This window comes from Balaenoptera acutorostrata, chromosome 15 (genome assembly GCF_949987535.1).
Source record: "Balaenoptera acutorostrata chromosome 15, mBalAcu1.1, whole genome shotgun sequence".
Lineage (NCBI taxonomy): Eukaryota > Metazoa > Chordata > Mammalia > Artiodactyla > Balaenopteridae > Balaenoptera > Balaenoptera acutorostrata.
The window spans coordinates 68,642,252-68,660,807 of record NC_080078.1 but is presented as its reverse complement, the minus strand read 5'-3'; the positions used below and the strand labels follow the sequence as shown (position 1 = coordinate 68,660,807).

Below are 18,556 nucleotides of genomic sequence, written 5' to 3'. Positions count from 1 at the left end.
AGCTTGAAAGATGAAAAGAGTTCTGGAGATTGATTGTACAACGATGCGAATGTACTTGACACTACTGAACTGAGTATTTAAAAATGACTGGGGCTTCCCTGGTGGTGCAGTGGTTAAGAATCCGCCTGCCAATGCAGGGGACACGGGTTCAAGCACTTGTCCAGGGAGATCCCACATGCCGCGGAGCAACTAAGCCTGTGCGCCACGACTACTGAGCCTGCACTCTAGAGCCCGCAAGCCACAACTACTGAGCCCTCGTGCCGCAACTACTGAAGCCCATGCGCCTAGAGCCCATGCTCCGCAACAAGAGAAGCCACCGCAATGAGAAGCCTGCGCACCACAACGAAGAGTAGCCCCTGCTCACCGCAACTAGGGAAAGCCTACACGCAGCAACGAAGACCCAATGCAGCCAAAAATAAATAAATAAAATAAAATGATTAAGATGGTAAATTTTATGTTGTGTACTTTACAATTCAAAAATTTAAAAATAGGTAAAATAATGCATTGAAATACATGAATACCATAAGTGCTTTTTTTTTTTTTAGCTTTTGGCTTATCATCAGCTAGTAATACATTTTAGCTATCACCATCATCATCACGATTATCATAATTTGATAAAAATTACTATTCATTCATAACTTTGAAAGAGTCTTAGAATTCTAAAAATAGAATATACATCATAAACCATCGGTCAATATCATATGTAATGGTGAAATCATAGAAGAATTCTTCTATTTTTATCCTAGAAGTCCCAGAAAAATAGTCAGGGATGTCTGCTGCCCTTGGCCAGGACAACCCAAGGTCTTAAGAGTAAAGAATTGATATAGTCAGCTAGCATGGTGAGAGATAACGACCCAAAGTCAAATATTGTTATCCCGGAAGGCCCAGGTATTCAGGCAAGAAAGTTCATGACTCTCAAGCCAGGAAAGCTTAAGTATAATTAGTCACAAACATCTCAGTTATTTAGTTAGCAAAGGAGGTCCAAAGTTGTTGTTCAGGGAAACCCAAGTTAATTAGCTAAGACCATCCAGATTCATTAGTCAAGAAGGTTGTTTTCAAGGATTGTCCACCACAGATAGAAGGAAAGTCTGATGTCGCCAGCGAAGGTTATCAGTCTTTTGCTTCGACTCTGGTCCCCCAGGGCCCAGCCCTGCCTGTTTGGGGAGGGAGTGGGCCACCTCTTCTCCTGTCTGTCCCCATGTCAGAGGCCTGAGCCATTTAGACGTTCACTGAGCCCACATTGACCCCCCTCTCCGGAACCAGTGGCCTTCAGCCCAGGACAAAAATGAATCAGAAGCGGAACTAGTGACAAAGAGGCTGTGGGGGTCAGAGGACCAGCGAGGGGACACAGGGAGGAGGGGATGCTGATACCTCAGTGGGAACTGACCCTGCCGGGGAGACCCTCTGTCTCACCTCAGTGTGTCTGAGCATCCAGTGAGGGCCTGGGGGCTGCTGGAGGCTCCCAAACAGGCCCAGACCCAGGCCATGGGGCAGCAGAGGCCCTGGGTGGCTGGACTGGCCAAGGCTACCAGTGGGCCTCAGTCCCAGCCTGCAGGAGCCCAAGCCTATTCCTCCCGAAAGATGCAGTAACAGATGATCAGTAAGACGGCGAGGAGGAAGATGAACAGAATAAGCAAGACCGCCAGCATGCTGATCATTCTTAGTGCGGGGACAGGGCTTGGAGATCCTGCGGGGCTCACCGGGCCAGCTGCTGACTTCCAGCCTAGACCCTGGGCATCACCTCCTTGGGACAATCTGTCTAGCCAGCCGAGACCCCATCTCCCCATCCCCCCCATCTCCAGGCTCCAGGAATCTCTCAGCCACTGTGAGGTCACAAACTCCAAGATGATGGAATGTTGGCCTCCCAGCCACAGCCCAATCCTTTATAAATGTGACCAGTATGTTGAAAGAGGGACTTCTGGTATGTCACCATAAAAACATTTTTTTTTTTGCCTGTCTCTTTAAGCTTTCTAAGTGGAAGTGTCTTTTCCCTGCCCCTAGAAAAATATTGGGCAGTCATCAGTCTTCTGGTCATTCTTAGGTAACAAGTCTTGTATTACTAAAAATGGGGAACATAGTTTTCATTCAATTATTTTAAATGTCCATCTCATGTATTAATCATGTTTTCAATGATCTTTCATAAGTCAGACTTCTCTGTTCTCCACCAACTGGGGCCAAGCATAGGGTGGGTTGCTATCTGCTGGGAGGGGATGGGAACCTTCTCCCCTTACTTATGCAAATGTGTTTCTCTTCACCAGGTTTCTGCCCACTCTCCCCAGCCCACTCCCACTCTCAATACCTCCAGGATCAGATGGAATGACGAGTGAGATGGGGGAAACATTTCTCTCCAGGCTGGGCATGAAATTAATGCTGAGTATTCTCCCTCAGCCCCTATTTCAGGGGTTCTTCAGAGACCCCCCCCTCCTGGTGCCCTTTGACTGTACCCCCAGTGATGTGAACAGGCCCTCTTCTTGGGGTCCCCTCCCCCTAGCAGGCTCCCTGTAGGGCAGAACCTCTTGGGCAGCAGGTGGACAGTCCTATCCCAGATTTTACACCTGTTGAAGGAGACAATGAACTTTTGACTGAGGAGTGGGTTGGGCATGGGTCACCTGTGCTCCCCAACTCCAGGTGACATTTATCAAGTTCCCATGTGTTCCTGCTGAAGCTCCTGGTATTATGAGAATCACCAGAGAAAGGGGAAATTCCTCCTACTCTCCCTCTTGGGGGCAAGGTTGGGGGGGGACTATTTTAAGGCACAGAGTCCATAATTCCCTCTCCTTTTCATGTCTAACACTGTACTGTTAAGACCCTCAAATTAGAAGAGAGAACTGAGTCACAAGTAACCATTTTCCAGTTATTTTCTTCCTAAATTCTGCATCTGGTCCAATGCCTTCTTTAGAAGGCCGCTGCCATGATAGCAGGTGGAACCTTCAAAAACTGCCAAGATTGAACCACCTTTTACCTACCACAACTGTGATTTGTTGTTGTTGTTACGCGGTTCATTCCACTATCTTGGTGCCTCCTTGGTGCTTTGGCTGAAATGTCCATTTTAATAGCCTGTTACACTAACAGCAAACATCAGCCACGCCTCTTAGATGCCCAGCCTCCTCTAGGCACTGGGGATGCAGAAATGAACCAGCCTAGATCCCCTCCCTAGCATCATGGGTGCAAAGGGTACAGGAGATCATCTAGGTTGGAATTGTGGCTCTGCCCCTTCCCAGCTTTTGGAAGGCACCTTTCCCTTAATCTCCAGCTCAGAACAATGAGGCTTCCAACCTGAGTGTTGCAGGAGGCCCAGACCCTCCTAGGATGTCCCAGGCTCATGGGTGGCCGGGGCCTGTGGTAGGGACATGCTCTCAGCCTCCTGCTTGCTGCTTTTCTCCTCTGGCTCTGAAGGGCTGATCAAAGCCAGGTGGCCTTAGACGTGTGCTGATACACAGCAGCCACCAGATACGTGCAGCCACACGCGGCACAGAGCACTGGAAACGTAGCCGGTCCCAACTGCAGTGCGCTGTCGGTATAAAACAAGCACTGATTCCAAAGACTTCGAACAAAGGAAAAGAAATCGTAAACATCTTATTAATAAGTTAAAAATATTGATTACACTCTGAAACGTAATATTTCGGTTATCTTGGGTTAAATAAAATATACTATTAAAATTAATTTCACCTTTTTGGATACCTTTTTTTTTTTTTAATTTTTAAAAAAATTTTTGGCCGTACCGCATGCGGCATGCGGGATCTCAGTTCCCAAACCAGGGATGGAACTTGTGCGCCCTGCAGTGGAAGCATGGAGTCTTAACCACTGGACCACCAGGGAAGTCCCTAAATTTTTTATTTTTAATTTGCTTATTTTTATTGAAGTAGAGTTGATTTACAATGTTGTGTTAATTTCTGCTGCTGTACAGCAAAGTGAATCAGTTATACACATATATACCTTGTTTTTTTTTTAATGTTAGTTCACTTTAATTTTATTATTATTTTTTTATTTTATTTTTAATTTAATTTATTTATTTATTTATTTATGGCTGTGTTGGGTCTTCGTTTCTGTGCAAGGGCTTTCTCTAATTGCGGCAAGCGGGGGCCACTCTTCATCGCGGTGCGCGGGCCTCTCACCATCGCGGCTTCTCTTGTTGTGGAGCACAGGTTCCAGACGCGCAGGCTCAGCAATTGTGGCTCACGGGCCCAGCTGCTCCGCGGCATGTGGGATCTTCCCAGACCAGGGCTCGAACCCGTGTCCCCTGCATTGGCAGGCAGATTCTCAACCACTGAGCCACCAGGGAAGCCCCTACCTTGTTTTTTATAGTCTTTTCCATTATGGTTTATCCTAGGATACTGAATATAGTTCCCTGTGCTATGCAGTAGGACCTTGTTGTTTATATGTTCTGTACATTTGGTACCTTTTTAATGTGGCTCCTGGAAGGTTTAAAATGACACATGCGGCCGGCCGGCATTATGTTTCTACTGGATAGTGCTGCCTTAGGCTCTTCAAATACAGCACGCTGTCTCTGCCTCATAAATAATCTCACGGTGTCCTCACAGTGACAGAAGCCCTGGGCTTTCGCAGAAATACCGAAGTATAGCAACTACCGTGCTTGGCCATAGGCTCTGTGCTGTGTTCCCGGTGTGCACTGTTTCACTTAATTCTCACAGCAACACTATTGGGGGAGGGGGGACCATAACTCTGCCCATTTCCAGAAAAGGAAAACTAAGGCCGGGCAAAGTTAGGTCACTTAGCCAAAGCCACAGGGAGAGTAAGGGCAAGAGCAGGAGGCAGCAGAGGACACTGGGGCTGTGTGCACGCCTGACCCCTTTGTCCAGAGTCCTTCCCGCCACAGCATCCCACAGCCCCTCCTCATCACGGAGATCCCCAGTGTTCTCACAGTGTTAGAATCCCACGGGCTCCTCCCAGGTACAGAAGATGGAGTGTTCTCACCCTCAGAGAAACCCCCCCCCCACCACCATTTCCTTCTCCGTTGCATCGGTCAGGCCTGGATTTCCACACTGTGCTGACTTAGTGAAGTGCCAGGATTCTGAAGTGGGGAGACGCTTGCTCGGACACAAGCGTGGGCTGTTTGCACTTCAGAATGTGGACCAAGTCAGTGGCAGGGTTGCCTCAGGTCTGAGAGATACACCCGGCCCAGGATGCAGGCAGTGTTAGTGCTTGTGGGATTAGGGGCCGAGAGCCCCCCTCTCAAGCAAGCCTCTCTGCAGTGCCATTGGGAGTATGGGACCTCTGTCTGTCTTCTCTGGCACAATGCAAATCTGACCAGGTCCCCAAAATGCAAATTTGATCAAGTCCCTCTGCTTCAAGACTGCTTTTACTTTTAGGATGACGTTTTAGCAGAGCACCTGCCCACCTCTGTAGGCTTATCTCCTTGTCACCCTCATGTTCCAGTTTCAGGTCATCTGAACAATATTTTAGTCTGGTGATGTGTCCAAATAAGTATGCAGCCAGAATTCATTCGTTTGTTCAACTGTGCCAGCCACTAAACTGAATACAATGGTCAATCGGACAAGATCCCTATTGTCTAAATTCAACACAATACATGAGCTCTTCAACCTAAATATCCATCAACAAGTGAATGGATAAAGAAGATGTGGTACAGATATACAATGGAATACTACTCAGCCATTAAAAAGAATGAAATAGTGCCATTTGCAGCAACATGGATGGACCTGGAGATTGTCATACTGAGCGAAGTAAGTCAAAGACAAAGACAAATATCACAGGATATTGCTTACATGCGGAATCTTAAAAAAAATTATCAAACAAACTTATTTACAAAACAGAAACACACTCACAGACTTAGCGAACAAATTTATGGTTACCAGCAGGAAAGGGTGGCAGGGGAGGTATAGATTGGGAGATTGGGATTGACATGTACACACTGCTATATTTAAAATGGATAACCAACAAGGACCTACTGTATAGCAGGGGTAACTCTGCTCAATACTCTGTAATAACCTAAATGGGAAAAGAATTTGAAAAGGAATAGATATATGTATCTGTATAACTGAATCACTCCGCTGTACACCTGAAGCTAACACAATATTATTAATCAACTATACTCGGATATTAAAAAAAAAAAAAAGAACTTTTGCTAATTAAAGCTCTTCATGTGGAAGAGTCACCATTCCTACAAATTAATGACATATCAGTGACAACAAACAGAACACACAGAAAAGCAAAACAGGTGAGGGAATGTTATTTTCAAAATTTCAGACTGCTTCTGGAAATTACCAAGTCATCCCGACGCAGAACTCGGGCTCCGCTCCACCAGAGGTCGCTGCAGGACCGCGCGCGAGGGATCCGCTCCCGGCGACGCCGCTCTAGGCCGCAGGCCTGGCCTCTGCTGCAGTTCCGCCGCCGCTGCGCGGGTGGAGAAGGTTCCCGGCTCTGGTGGTTTCTGTTTCTCTTGGATCCACGCCATCTCCCAGCACCCGCGGACATCCGCACCTTCCCGCACTGTCTGCTGTGTCTCCGCCTCTGTCCCGCGCCATCTCTCACGGCGCCCCGGGTGCGTTACTGCGGGGAGCGCTGGGCACGTGGTCTGCTCCGCCCCCACCCCACCCTAAGGGGAAACTGAGGCCCGAGGGGGCGGGGAGCGCCGCATGTCGACTTCTCGGCCCTCGTGTCTTCGACAAAGAGGCCTCGGGTCACCGCGCCACCGGCCGGCGCCGTCTCGGAGCCTCACCCGCCCCGTGGGGAGACTTGTGCCCGCTGATGTCGAGAGACCGGTCGGGTGACGCGTGGGCCCGAGGTCCCGCAGGGGGTCGTGCAGAGCCCGTGTGAACCTGGCCCGAGGGGCGCCAGAGCCCCTGATTCACTGCCCATCACCTCCGACTCCAGCGTTTCATGCCCCAAAGCCGCTCGTCGGTTACCGGCCAAATACTCTGGTGACCGTTAGCCCATTTCCCCTTAATAAGCTTTAAGGGAAAGTGTTGCAACCTCCATTTTCCAAACGGGTGTTTGAGCTTTAAAGTGAGGGCGCCCCAGGGCCCCCGAGGGGCAGAGTCTGGCTTCCTGTCCCTGCTTCGCACTAAAGCCCTTCCGCGCCCGTTCCCTGGCCGGGCCCCGCGCTGCTGAAGACCCTCCCTCGAAGGGCTTTGCTGCACCTCCCTCTGCCAGCGCCCCCTCCTCTCCTGCAGGACCCTGAGCGCACTGCCTCTGCGCCCCACTGTGTCCAGGGGCTGAGCTGTCCCTTGGGCACGTGCTGCTCCTGAGGGCCTTGAACCGGGGGCCGTGGCCTTCCTGCCCCGCCGCAGAGGGGGTGGTCCCTGGGCTTAGGGGGGGTCTGGGAACTGTCTTGCAAAGCCTTGTGCGGGAGAGTGGGGCTGGGCTTGGGGGCCAGAAAGGCCTGAGTTCAGATGCTGACGCAGCCCCTCGTTAGCCGTGGAACCTCGGGTGAGTTACTTCATTCTCCTGAGCTCTCCTTTCGTTTGAGGGGGGAAACAGCAGGCAGTCCGGGAGGGCATAGGCCTGGTCTGTGTCTTTGAACCCCCAGTGCCTGGCAAGTGTTTAGTAGGTACTTAGTTGGTATTTCAGGGGTGGATGAGTACTTGAGGCATTTTTACGAGAAGCTGGTCTTCCTGTGGCCTCTGTTGATGAGGGGAGATGGAGTCTTTCCATGAAGTGAGGATAGCGTTGGGGTCCCGGGCTTGGCTGGGCAGCTTTCCCCTGCCTGGGCGGAGAGCTGGCTGCTAACATGGGCTCCTCTGCCTGGCTCTTCTTCTGCCCTTTGTTGCCCCTGCATTGGGAAGTGATCGTGGGCTGGCTGTGCCCTGGTCACTGGTAGTGCTGGCAGAGGAGTTGCTGAAGGCATTTCCCCGTGTTTGGAGGGTTCACTCCTGTCCCTTCTGAACTCTGGAGCTGTCCCACACGGCCTTCCTCCCGCCGCCTTTTTATTATTTTACTTATGTATTATTGCACACCGCAACGGCTTGCCGGATCTTAGTTCCCTGACCAGGGATTGAACCAAGGCCATGGCAGTGACAGCGCACGGAGTCCTAACCACTGGACCGCCAGGAAACTCCCCCCACCACCACTTTAGATGTCTCCTGGCACCTGGTGTCTGTTGAGTGCCCTCTGCCTGACTTAGTGCTGGTTTCTCTGAGGCTTTCTAAAAGGAGAATGGGAGTGGGTCTTGCCACAGCTGTGGTCTTCTGACCCTGGTCTCCAGTCTCAGCAGCCCTGTGTTCTTTTCCGCCTCTGGATTTGAAGTGGTTACAGGCTGCCTGTGTCCTGGTCATTGGTAATATGGGCCGAGGAAAAGTTGCAAGATTTTCCCCATGTTCAGGGGACCCATACTTGTCCCTTCCATGCAGGACAGGCTTCAGTGACTAGCAGTGACCAAGCATGAGGCCGTCTGAGGATGGAGGGAGTCAGGCTGTAGTGCGTTCATTGCCTGAGACCCGAATCCCCCCAACGCACGCGCTGTGTTTTCCTGTCGATGAGCATGATGGTGTCCCGCCAGCTGGGCAGATCCCGGGACGGCTTCCTGTTCCCTGCAGGAGTGTCACGTGGCTCTTGTTGCACGAAACACGTCGTCAGGGAGAGCGGGACTGAGTCCTGGGTGAGTGGTGTCCCGCCGGTTCTCTAGTACTTGGGTTGTGTGCAGGGTGTGAGGCCAGAGGTGCTGGGTGCTGAGGTGCGGAGGGTGAGGGTGCAGTGGAGGCTTGGGCCCCCTTCTGCTCCTGAGAGCCTGGATGGAGGCTGCTGTGATGTTGAGAGGACAGAGGTTCACATCCAGTGACCAGCCAAGTGCCCTTCTGTGAGCCTGAGCGAGAATTCTGTCAGGGGTTCAATCCTGGTGCCACTTACGCACATTCCTTCAGTACCTAAGAGTTCTCAGTATTTCTGCCGTTAGTCTTCTCTTCAGCTCTTGGCAGGGACTGGTGAATCATCGGGTGGTTCTGTCATCTCAGGCTGTACGTCTGGTCAGTGACCTGTCTGCTGGTCTGTTCCTAGGCCAGGCCGTTTCCCAGGATGCTGGCAGTGGCCTCCCTTCTCAGCTCCCTCACTGCCCTTTTCTGCCCCTGCATTCGAAAGTGATCGTGGGCTGCCCATGCCCTGGTCATTGATAGTGCAGGGAGAGGAATTGCTGAAAGCCTTTCCCCGTGTTTGGAGGGTTCACTCCTGTCCCTTGCAAACTCTGGAGCTTTCGTACATGTCTTTCTTCCCACTGATTTGTGTTGCTTCCTGGTCCCTGGCGCTGTGTGCTCACTGAGTGCCCCTTTTCCCGAACAGGGCCCTGCCTCAGCAGTTCACGGGCTGGCAGTGGAGGGCTCTCCTCCGGAAGTTTTCTCTGATTCCCCATCACACCCCTTCCTCATCCCACATCCTCAGCCCCGCCCCTCAGCACTGATCACACCTAGAAAGTGCTGATTCGCTGATCGTGCCCCTTAGGCTGTAATCTTGAGGGCAGCGCCTCCTTGTTTTGCGTTGCGTCTGGTGCCTGATGCATAGCACCTGGACCAAAAAAAACCCCGAAGAGGTGGAGATGACCCACCTGTTGTGAGGTGACAGGGCTCCTCCCATTGCAGAGTGTCAGGGAACCAAGCCCTCCAGCAAGCCAGCCTGCCGGGTCAGCCTCCTTTTCTCCACTGGAATTGTTGTTTCTATAAGGAAAGGTAGACTTACTATAATCTGCCTTTAATCCTGGTCATGAGCAGGGCCCGTGGTCCGCTGTGGGTGATCTTCTAGTGACCGACCTGGACAAAGCCCAGTATAGTTGAGGATGCATGTATAAGTCGCCCTTATACTACGTAGCAGGCACGGGGCCCTCCCCCCACCTGTTACCCCTCCCGGTCCATTCTAGTCGTTGCCAGGCAGCCACAGCCCGCAGACTGGTTAGCAGCAAATTGATCACACTTGGCACACAGGGTAACGTGGCTGTTATTCCTGTCGCAGATGACCTGCAGACCCCTTCCTAGGGCCAAGTCGTCCTGGTTCCTGATACCGTAGTGTGGCCGTTCAGGTCCTGCAGTAACAGCCTGCCTTCGTGGGTGCTAGAAACTGCCAGCTGCTGTGCCAAGTGTTCCGTGTGTCCCCCAGGGCCCGCTGTGAGTGCCCGTTCACCGATTTTCCTTTGCGGCTGGTCTGTGTGCACAGAGGCGCCACAGGAGGCGTCATCTTCGTGTCAGCCAGGCGCTAGGCCCTGGGGCCCCAGGTAAGGCTTTTGGACCTTTCTCTGGAATTTTGTGTTTTGTGTAAAGTCACGTGCGTGTTTTCTGGGGCTCGGGTGATCATGTAAGGGGAAGTGCGGTGACAGTAGCATCCTGCTGTGGGGCAGTCCCCCACATGCCTAGGGGAGGGCCCTGTAGAAACCTGCTTGGGTGAAGGGCTCCCCAGGGCATCTCCCTTCCGAGCCCTGGGGTGTCAGTGCAAGTACCGCTGTGATGGAGACCGGTCCCGCCTCTCAACCTGTCTAGCGCTGTGACCCCATCTCAGACTCCACACCTTCATCTGAAGAGCAAAGCTGGGGTGGCAGCCAAAGTCCTAAAAAACTTTTCACAGTGGTGCCGTGACCACATGATCCTGATCTTTTTCAGCCCGAAAGCACTTCCAGTTTTTTATGCTGGAAGTGTCTTGACTCCCCCTGGCAGGGAGGTTTTGTGGGGTCTTGGCAGGACACGACGGAAGCTGCTGGGACTCGGCTGGGCTGGGCTGCTCTCCCTGACCCAGGCCCCTGGCTCCAGCCTCCCGTCCTTCCTGGCTCTTTCTGTCCTTTTCTGCTCCTGCATCGAAAGTGATCGTGGGCTGCCCGTGCCCTGGTCATCGATAGTGCAGGGACAGGAGTTGCTGAAAGACCTCTCCCCGTGTTTGAAGGGCCCAGTTGTCCCTTCCGAACCCTGGAGCTTTCACACACTAGCTTTTTGGTCCTGCCGTTTCCTTCAGAGCACGGGCCTTTGCCAGCCCACATGTGATATGGTGACCGGGCTGGGCCCCGGGCTTGTGGAGGTTCACTTTGTCTTTGAAGTAAAGGAGCCTCCGGACAGAAACCAGTGCATACATTTGTGTTTGGACCTCACACTGGAATAAGTTCAGATAATGCTGAAGGGCACATGGGAGAACTGTAAATCGTGGGTTCTGCTCTATGAACTTCACAGGAATGGAGGACAACCCATAATAATAGATTACTCAAGGCAGCCCATGACCGACATGCTTGTTTGTGTGTTGACTTTGCTCCTTTACTCTTTTTTTGGTTTTTTTCGCTTTACTGTTTCTTGAGCACAATGTGTATTGCTTCTCCAGGAGCCGCCAGTAGTGTCGAATATGTGGAGAAAGAAGAATAAAGGTGGGCCAGATGTAGGAGCAAAGAGGGGTTCCACCAATTCTGAATCATTCAGGAAGGTTCCATTCGTCACGGTCTGCCAGAAGCCCGAGGAGTTTTCTTGTCAGTCACTGGTGAGAGAAGAGTGCCTTGACTCACCAACCTTTTTGTAGCCCCCGCTTTTAACCTGTGCTTTCGTGGGTTCTCTTTTAAAAAGGGTGACCCCAGGTGTTCACTAGAGAAGAAATCCCAGGCCTGTGGGTCTGTGAGTCTGTATCTGTAGACTCAAGGCTTGCTTTCTGGTTCATGTTAGGATGTTGTGTGGCAGGAGGAGTCCCCAGCCATGTAGTCAGCCATCAGCAGGGGCTGCCCTTCTGCCTTTCTGCGCTGCAGATGTGTTGGGTGGAGGCCGCAACCCTGCACCGGCGCCTTCGCTTAGTAGACTCTGCAGGGGCAACGTGGTGCTCCCAAGAGGCGTGTCTGGCTCCCAGACAACAGGTGAGGTGGGGTCCCACTCACCACCCACTTTTGGCCTGAGGGCTCCTTTTCTTCCATCTACATTCGAGTTTCTCCTGTTTGATCCTGTTTTGCCAGATGTTTTTGTTCTCATCTCATGATGACGTGAAGGTAGTGAGACTAATATTTGTGAACCACCTGGTCCTCGGTAGCCGTCTAACAAATCTGAGACTTCCCTTGTCTTTCAGACCTGCCCTCTGCCCCTTCGCATCAGAGGCTTGTCCTGTCCCACAGCCTAGTCCCTGGTCCTGGGTCTCCTCAGCCAGCCTGGAGGATTTAATGGCTGATGGTGACCATTTTGAAAAGACTTTATCTCCACCACGTCCCCCCCAATCCCAGACCTGGCACTTTAAACCTCTGGGTGCAAAGTCCCACACATTGAGTTGGGGGTCACTTGTGTAGTGTCCTCAAGCGTTAATGATATTTTCTCATTTATCCTTCAAATGGGCCTGGCAGTCTTGATTTTTCTCCCATCTGGGCACCTAATGAGTCTTTCTGGAAGTTTCTCTTTCATTTGCCTTTCTTGGGTGGGCATATTAAGTGGGTCTTTGCAGAATAGGATGACAGCTACTGGGGCCTTGGGACGGACTGGGCAGAGAAGTAATGATGGTGGTGGGAGAACTGAGGACGGTGGTCCATCCTTTGATCAAGATGCAGTGGGAACTTGGTGTCAAAGTCTCTGACAGTGAGCTCAGACTGAGCTCTGGTGTATCTGGCCAGTTGCCTTGATCGGGAACTGCTTGAAAGAAAATTGTTTATTCTAAAAACCGAAACTTTGAGGTGTTTTCCTTTATTATCCCGTCTATTCTGGTGATATCTAAGGTCAGTTTTTTTTGTTTGTTTTTAATATTTATTTATTTGGCTGTGCTGGGTCTTAGTTGGCGGCATGTGGAATCTAGTTCCCTGACCAGGGATCGAACCCGGGCCCTCTGCATTGGGGAGCGTGGAGTCTTAGCCTCTGGACCACCAGGGAAGTCCTATTCTGGTGATACCTAGTAGGGCCTAGTCGATTGGGACCCTCTCAGTGATGTTACTTGGGGAGAAGATGGTGCTGGAGATTAAATGCTTGTATGGTTCTTCTCCCTCCTAGGTCAGCGTTAGATCTGGAGATCGTTGAGGAAGTCCCAAGGCCATGAGTCAGTGACTTTGGGGTGACTTGGGATCTGGCATTGCCGGTATTTCTCCCCAAGGTGAGTTAATGCCACGGGCTGAGAACTCACGGCCAGAGGGTTGGCTGGTTTGAGTTTATGCAAATGGAAACTCCCAGCCGTTGGTCTCGCCTGTCCTTTATTGTAGATTCCTTTTGTTCGTGGACACCAGCGGGGCAGAGAGTGGAGAGTGCAGTCCACACATGAAGAGCTCCCCGCCGCCTGCTCGGAGTGTCATGGGAGAACTGTTCACTCAGCACGGGAAATCAGGGCAAAGCGCTGGGACTGGGGGCTTGGGGTCCCCTTCAGCTGGCTCTGAGTCCCGACAGCAGTGCACTTGGACGCCGTGGACGGGGAAGGCCGGCCCCCGTCCCTCTGCCGTGCCTGCGTGGCTTCAGTGACCGAGAGTTTGTCTTTTGAGTTGGCAGCTGCTCATCATCATCACTTTTCTCTCCACCCATCCGTTCAATAAACCGTATGCACCCACCCCGCCTGTGTTTTAAGTCAGTAACGAGCCACGTGCCAGCGAGGCTGGGCAGGGAGAAAGTGGGTCACAGGCCAAATCCTGTTTTCACTCCGAGCCTTTCCGTCCTGCTCCTGAGGCTTGGCACACGGGCTGTTGTTTGAGGTGTTCTGTTAGGACGGGGGTGAACAAACGCTGGTGGTTGGCTCAGGTTAGGACCTGTGAGAGTTGAGGGCGTCGAGGAACAGTCAGGCCAGGGCTTGGGAAGGGTGATGGGGACCGGAGTGAGACAGGTGCTGATGGCATTGGGGAAGCTGTGGGTGCCTGTCTCATGAGTACGTACCTGCTTGTGTGACCAACTGGCCTAGTTTGCCTGGAATTGAGGGGTTTCTCAGACATGGGACTTCTATTGCCAAAACCAGGAAAGTCCTGGGCAAACTGGAACAAGTTGGTCAGCTTATCTGGGTGTAAAATACATGGTGTCAACTTGAGAGGACAGGTTACTGAGTAAAAGTGAGAATGGTGAACGTGGAGCTGCCATTGGTGGACTCAGTCTTTTGGAGATAATTGGGGTAAAATCAACAGTTGCACTGAGGACATGTATGTGAACTTTTTAATCTCCATCTTATAGATGGAGGAGTCTACATGAGGAAGTATGTCCCAAAGGCTGTGATGAAAGGCTGGACTTAATTGTCCAGTTTCTGCATTTGGAATTGAAACCACCTTGGCTGAGCTGAGGCAGGATTCAGGCTGTCGGGCCTGCCTGGTGGCTTTGACACCCTGAAGGTCTGTGCAGGGGCAGGCATTCTTCATGGCTGAAATGTTCTGCCCCGCTAGCTAGTTCCTGGTAGAGGCATCCAGAAGCAGGAAGTCCTTTTTCTGTCTCACTCCAAGGACTATCCTCTGACTTCTGTTTGCCACCTTTATTCAGCTGGTTGTAGCTGCCTGGAAAGATGCTGAGAGAAGGAGTCTGGGTCCACTGGAGATAGCTGTGGTTGAGCGTGACGTTTGCTGCTGTGCTGCAGCAGCAGCAGCAGGACACAGGCCAGTCCTTGACAAGTGTTCCTGGGGACACCGGGCACTGGTCATCGTGCCAGCCCTGTTCTACCGCAGTGTGTGAAGCAGGAGCCATCCCGGGTCTGGAGGGCCTGAGGAGATCTGAGGAGAGCATTCATCCAGGGTGACCCAGGAACCAAGCTTAAGGTCAGTAAGGCACAAACCTTGGCTGGGAAACTAGGCCTCACTGGAGCAGCTGGTGGGAGATTAACCAGACATCATACTAGACATAGGGGTACAATGGTGAATAAATTTGTGCCCTAAAAGGGGTCACCAATAAGTATATAGATAATGTCTCCACACACCAAACGTTACAGGACACGCACTGCTGGGCACTGTAGGTATTGGGGATGCAGCTTTAAACAAAACGGTGCCTCCTGGAGCTTGTTTAGAACTGCTGTCCATTATGGCAAGCCACCAGACACCTGTGGCTATTTTAATGGATTTAAATAAAACGTTTAAAATTCAGGTCTTCAGTTTTATCAGCCACATTTCAAGTGCTCAGTAGCCACAAGTAGCTGCGGGGTTGGACAGTGCAGATACATAGAATATTCCCATCACTGCAGGAGGTTCAGACAGCACCAGTCTAGAAAATAAGGAGTTGAATTCCATGAAAGGAGTTGCTGGGACACCTTTACAGAAAGGCTGTCATTTGAGGAGCCCAAAGAGGGCTGCTGTGCCTGGCGCTGCATTCCTGTGATTATGAGTGGGGGGGTTTGGGTAAATCGGGGGCATCAGCCTGGAGGGGGCGTGAGAGCACTGGCTTCTGAGTCACAGACCTGGGGTCTAACCCAGCAGGGTGACATAATGTGAGTTTCCATCACCTGACCTCCGTTTCCCCTTGTGAAATGAGAACCACACCTCCACAGGAATATGGTGAGGTAAGGATTAAACAGACTTGTATGTGGAAGCCTGTGTAGGGTGTGGCTTCAGAAAGTGTTCAATAACTGATAGCTATTATTATTTATTGAAGTTTCCTCTTCAATTTTTTTTTTTGTCTTTTTTCGGCCTTGAGGCTTTCAGGGTATAGCCTGTAATGCTGAAGTTTCCAGGAAAGCAAAAATAGTTCCCCTCCTTTTACAACTTAAGATATGTATAATGCAATGATTAATAAATATCTAGAAACATATACCCCCAAATTAGAGGATATATGCTTTTCTCAAGCACCTACATTTACAAATACTTTTTATGTTCCAGGTTACAAAACAAGTCACAAATACCAAAGAATCAGTTATACAGATTACATTTGTATCGTACTACAATATAATTAAGGACAATAACAACAAAAATGGGTTTGGAAAAATCCATATATTTGGAAGATTTAAAACGTTTAAAAATAACTCATCAAAGATGAAACCATAGGGGAATTAGAAAATACTTAGAACTGAATGATGATGAAAATTTCTACATACCAGTACTTGTGAGATGTAGCTAAAGTAATTCTGAAGAAGTTTATGCCTCACGTGCTTATATTAGAAGAAAGGCTGAATAATTTTTATTAATAAGTAATAAGCAATAGAAGTAATGAGCATAAAAATTAGAGCAGAAACTAAAGCAGAAGGCAAAAATACAACAATGATCAACATGGCTAAGAGTTGGTTCTTTGAAAAGTCATGAAACTGATGAAGAAAAATAATTTCAGGAAGGGAAAAGGACATAGGACAGAACTGGGATTAAAAAAAATACAGATTACTTTTCGCCTATAAAAATTTAAACTTTGGAAATTCCCTGGCGGTCCAGTGGTTAGGACTCGGCACTTTCACTGCTGAGGGCCAGGGTTCAATCCTTGGTCGGGGAACTAAGATCCCGCAAGCTGCATGGCGCGGCCAAAAAAAAAAAAAATTAAACTTTGACAAAATGAGCACATTTCTAGAAAACATCCAAAAAAATTGCCTCAAGGAGAAAGAAAACTTGAATAGTCTGATAAAACCCATCTGATAAAGACCACAAGGGAACAATAAAGTCAGATTTATTCGCCTGTTGCAACATAAACTTTTTTGGTCACTGTTAAAGCTGTGACTTTCTCACAAGAGGAATTTTTGATCCTTTCTTGAATAGACATATAATGACCAAAACATATGTCCCATTGTTAAGGGACAATTGAATGCAGTCCATTTGGAGGAGGTTGAAGGGACCCTGAGGCTCTGGCTTCAGACTGTCCGTAGTTTTGTCAGAATTTGGTTGTAGACAGGACATGCATGAGAAGCATCATTGGTCAGGCCTTTAAAATCTTCCCACCAATGTTGGCTTTTGCTTGCAAGAACTTTCTGATCAAGTCTATTTTCTGCATAAACCCAGTGAAGCTGGATGTCTGTCAACTATAATCCAAAGCATCATCGATTCTTTTTCTAAGCTTGTCAGGTATGATGCTTCTTATTAGGGTATCCTATGATGGGCCCAGCCCTGGCATGAGGCCCAGCAGGTGTTGTACTTCTTCAGGAAGACTTGCCCGCTTGTGGTGCTGGCCTAGCTAACCCAGGAGTCCAGAAGGCAAGGGGACCAGCTGAACCGTTTAAATAAGTGTGTGTCAGCCGTCACTCCCAGCTCCCAGACAACGATCCGTTCTCAGAGACTCAGCCTTGTTTGTCAATCTGCCTACATGTCTGCTGACATTAAAAATAAAACAGCAGGCATGCCTCCTGCCAGTGGGAGAAGTGTGTGTGTGTGTGTGTGTGTGTGGTGTGTGTGGTGTGTGTGGTGTCTGAAGTGGGCCTTTGTGGTTGGAGGGGACATGCTTCTACCCTGAAAATCCAGGAAAGTAGGCAGGGTTGTCCAATGACCTTGGTCAGGAAAACCCATGAGAAACTGGGGAGCCTATTGCTGCCAAAAGATGCAGAAACAGAGAAGGAGGGGCCAAGGAGACTGGAAAGTTTTTATAATAAGTTTTTTTCAAACAGCCCATGATTAGAGCAGTAGATTGGATATAGTAATCTGCAGGAAAAATCGTAGCTTTCTTTGCTAACTAACCAAGCATTCCAGGATACTATTTGGCGTTGGTTCATTATCTTTCACCATCCTTGCCAAAAATCTCACGTCTTTACTCTTAGGTACCTCGGGTTTTCCTGGCCAAGGTCATCAGACATCCCTGGCTAATTCCCTAGGCCTTCCAAGATAAAAACAGAACACCTCTATGATTTCACCAGAAGAATGACATTGGTTGATGGTTTAAGATAGATTTTTTTTTTAAATTAAAAGGTGTCATCCTACTCCTAGTATATTAAGGAATTTTTAATAATTAAGAATGGATGATGACAACTATAATTTATCGATCTAGCTTAGTGTGAGCCAAGAGTTGCCCTGAGCAGTTTATATACCTTATTTCAATATATTTGCAGATATAGATGCAGAACGTTGCATTCCCAGCTGGCCAATGAGAGAGCGGGCTACTCTGACAGGTGGCAGGCTACTGGATGCAGGGCACATAGAGACACAGGCCTCTTCAGGGGTGGACAGATGTGACAGACTCTTGACCTTTTATTGGCCTCTTCGAGAGCCCTCTTTCGTCCACCATCCAAAGAGGCCTGGGCTGGGACATGCAGTGTTTATATCCAAGGACTCATCCCCGAGGACCACCATCTCCCCCACTTTCTCTTTTCCCAGCCAGTTTCGCTGCTCTTATCTCTTGGTCATAAAAGGCAGATGGTGAGGCCAGTTGGAGAAGGCCCTGGCATCGGAGGAACCCACTAGGTTCACAAGAAGCGACTGTCCCAAGCCCTCCTTCCATCAAGGTCACCCAGCAAGTCAGTGACCTAAACTGACCAGGACCCAAATATGCTAACTCCAGGTGCTCTCCACGGTGCCACCTGGAATGCTCCTCCTCCCTTGGCCTAACTCCTTGTGCTTTGGGAGTCAACATAGCCCTCACCTCCTGCAAGTCTAGACTGACCTCTAAGTCAGGTTCAGTGCCTCCTCCTAGCTCCTGCAGCCCTCGAGTCCCCACAGTTTTCTTCCGCTGTGGCATTTATCTGTGTTGTCATTTACATGTCTGCCTTCCCAACAAAGTGTGAACTCCATGAGGGCAAGGATCATGCATTGCCAGTCCCCCAGCCACTACAGAAGAGAGGCTCACCTTGTTGAAGGAATGAAGGAATGAATGAA

The 18,556-nt window shown here is 50.0% G+C and overlaps 1 long non-coding RNA gene and 3 other non-coding genes across 8 annotated transcripts; all 4 read left to right on the top strand.

Annotated features, from left to right (window-relative positions):
- Positions 1-6,348: 6,348 nt before the first annotated feature.
- Positions 6,349-13,425, top strand: LOC102997579 (uncharacterized). 5 transcript variants are annotated; one of them, XR_009005562.1, is made up of 7 exons: positions 6,349-6,520; positions 8,333-8,575; positions 9,913-10,171; positions 11,257-11,409; positions 11,589-11,773; positions 12,882-12,981; positions 13,088-13,425. It is a non-coding gene; the product is annotated as an uncharacterized LOC102997579 (long non-coding RNA). The 5 variants fall into 5 exon arrangements; XR_452050.2 differs by having other exon boundaries at positions 8,328-8,575; XR_452052.2 differs by having other exon boundaries at positions 8,328-8,575; positions 13,059-13,425.
- On the top strand, positions 7,749-7,882 carry LOC114235426 (small nucleolar RNA SNORA71). Its single transcript, XR_003621605.1, has one exon. It is a non-coding gene; the product is annotated as a small nucleolar RNA SNORA71 (small nucleolar RNA).
- On the top strand, positions 9,037-9,170 carry LOC114235424 (small nucleolar RNA SNORA71). The gene has a single exon (XR_003621603.1). It is a non-coding gene; the product is annotated as a small nucleolar RNA SNORA71 (small nucleolar RNA).
- Positions 10,738-10,869, top strand: LOC114235427 (small nucleolar RNA SNORA71). Its single transcript, XR_003621606.1, has one exon. It is a non-coding gene; the product is annotated as a small nucleolar RNA SNORA71 (small nucleolar RNA).
- Positions 13,426-18,556: the final 5,131 nt, after the last annotated feature.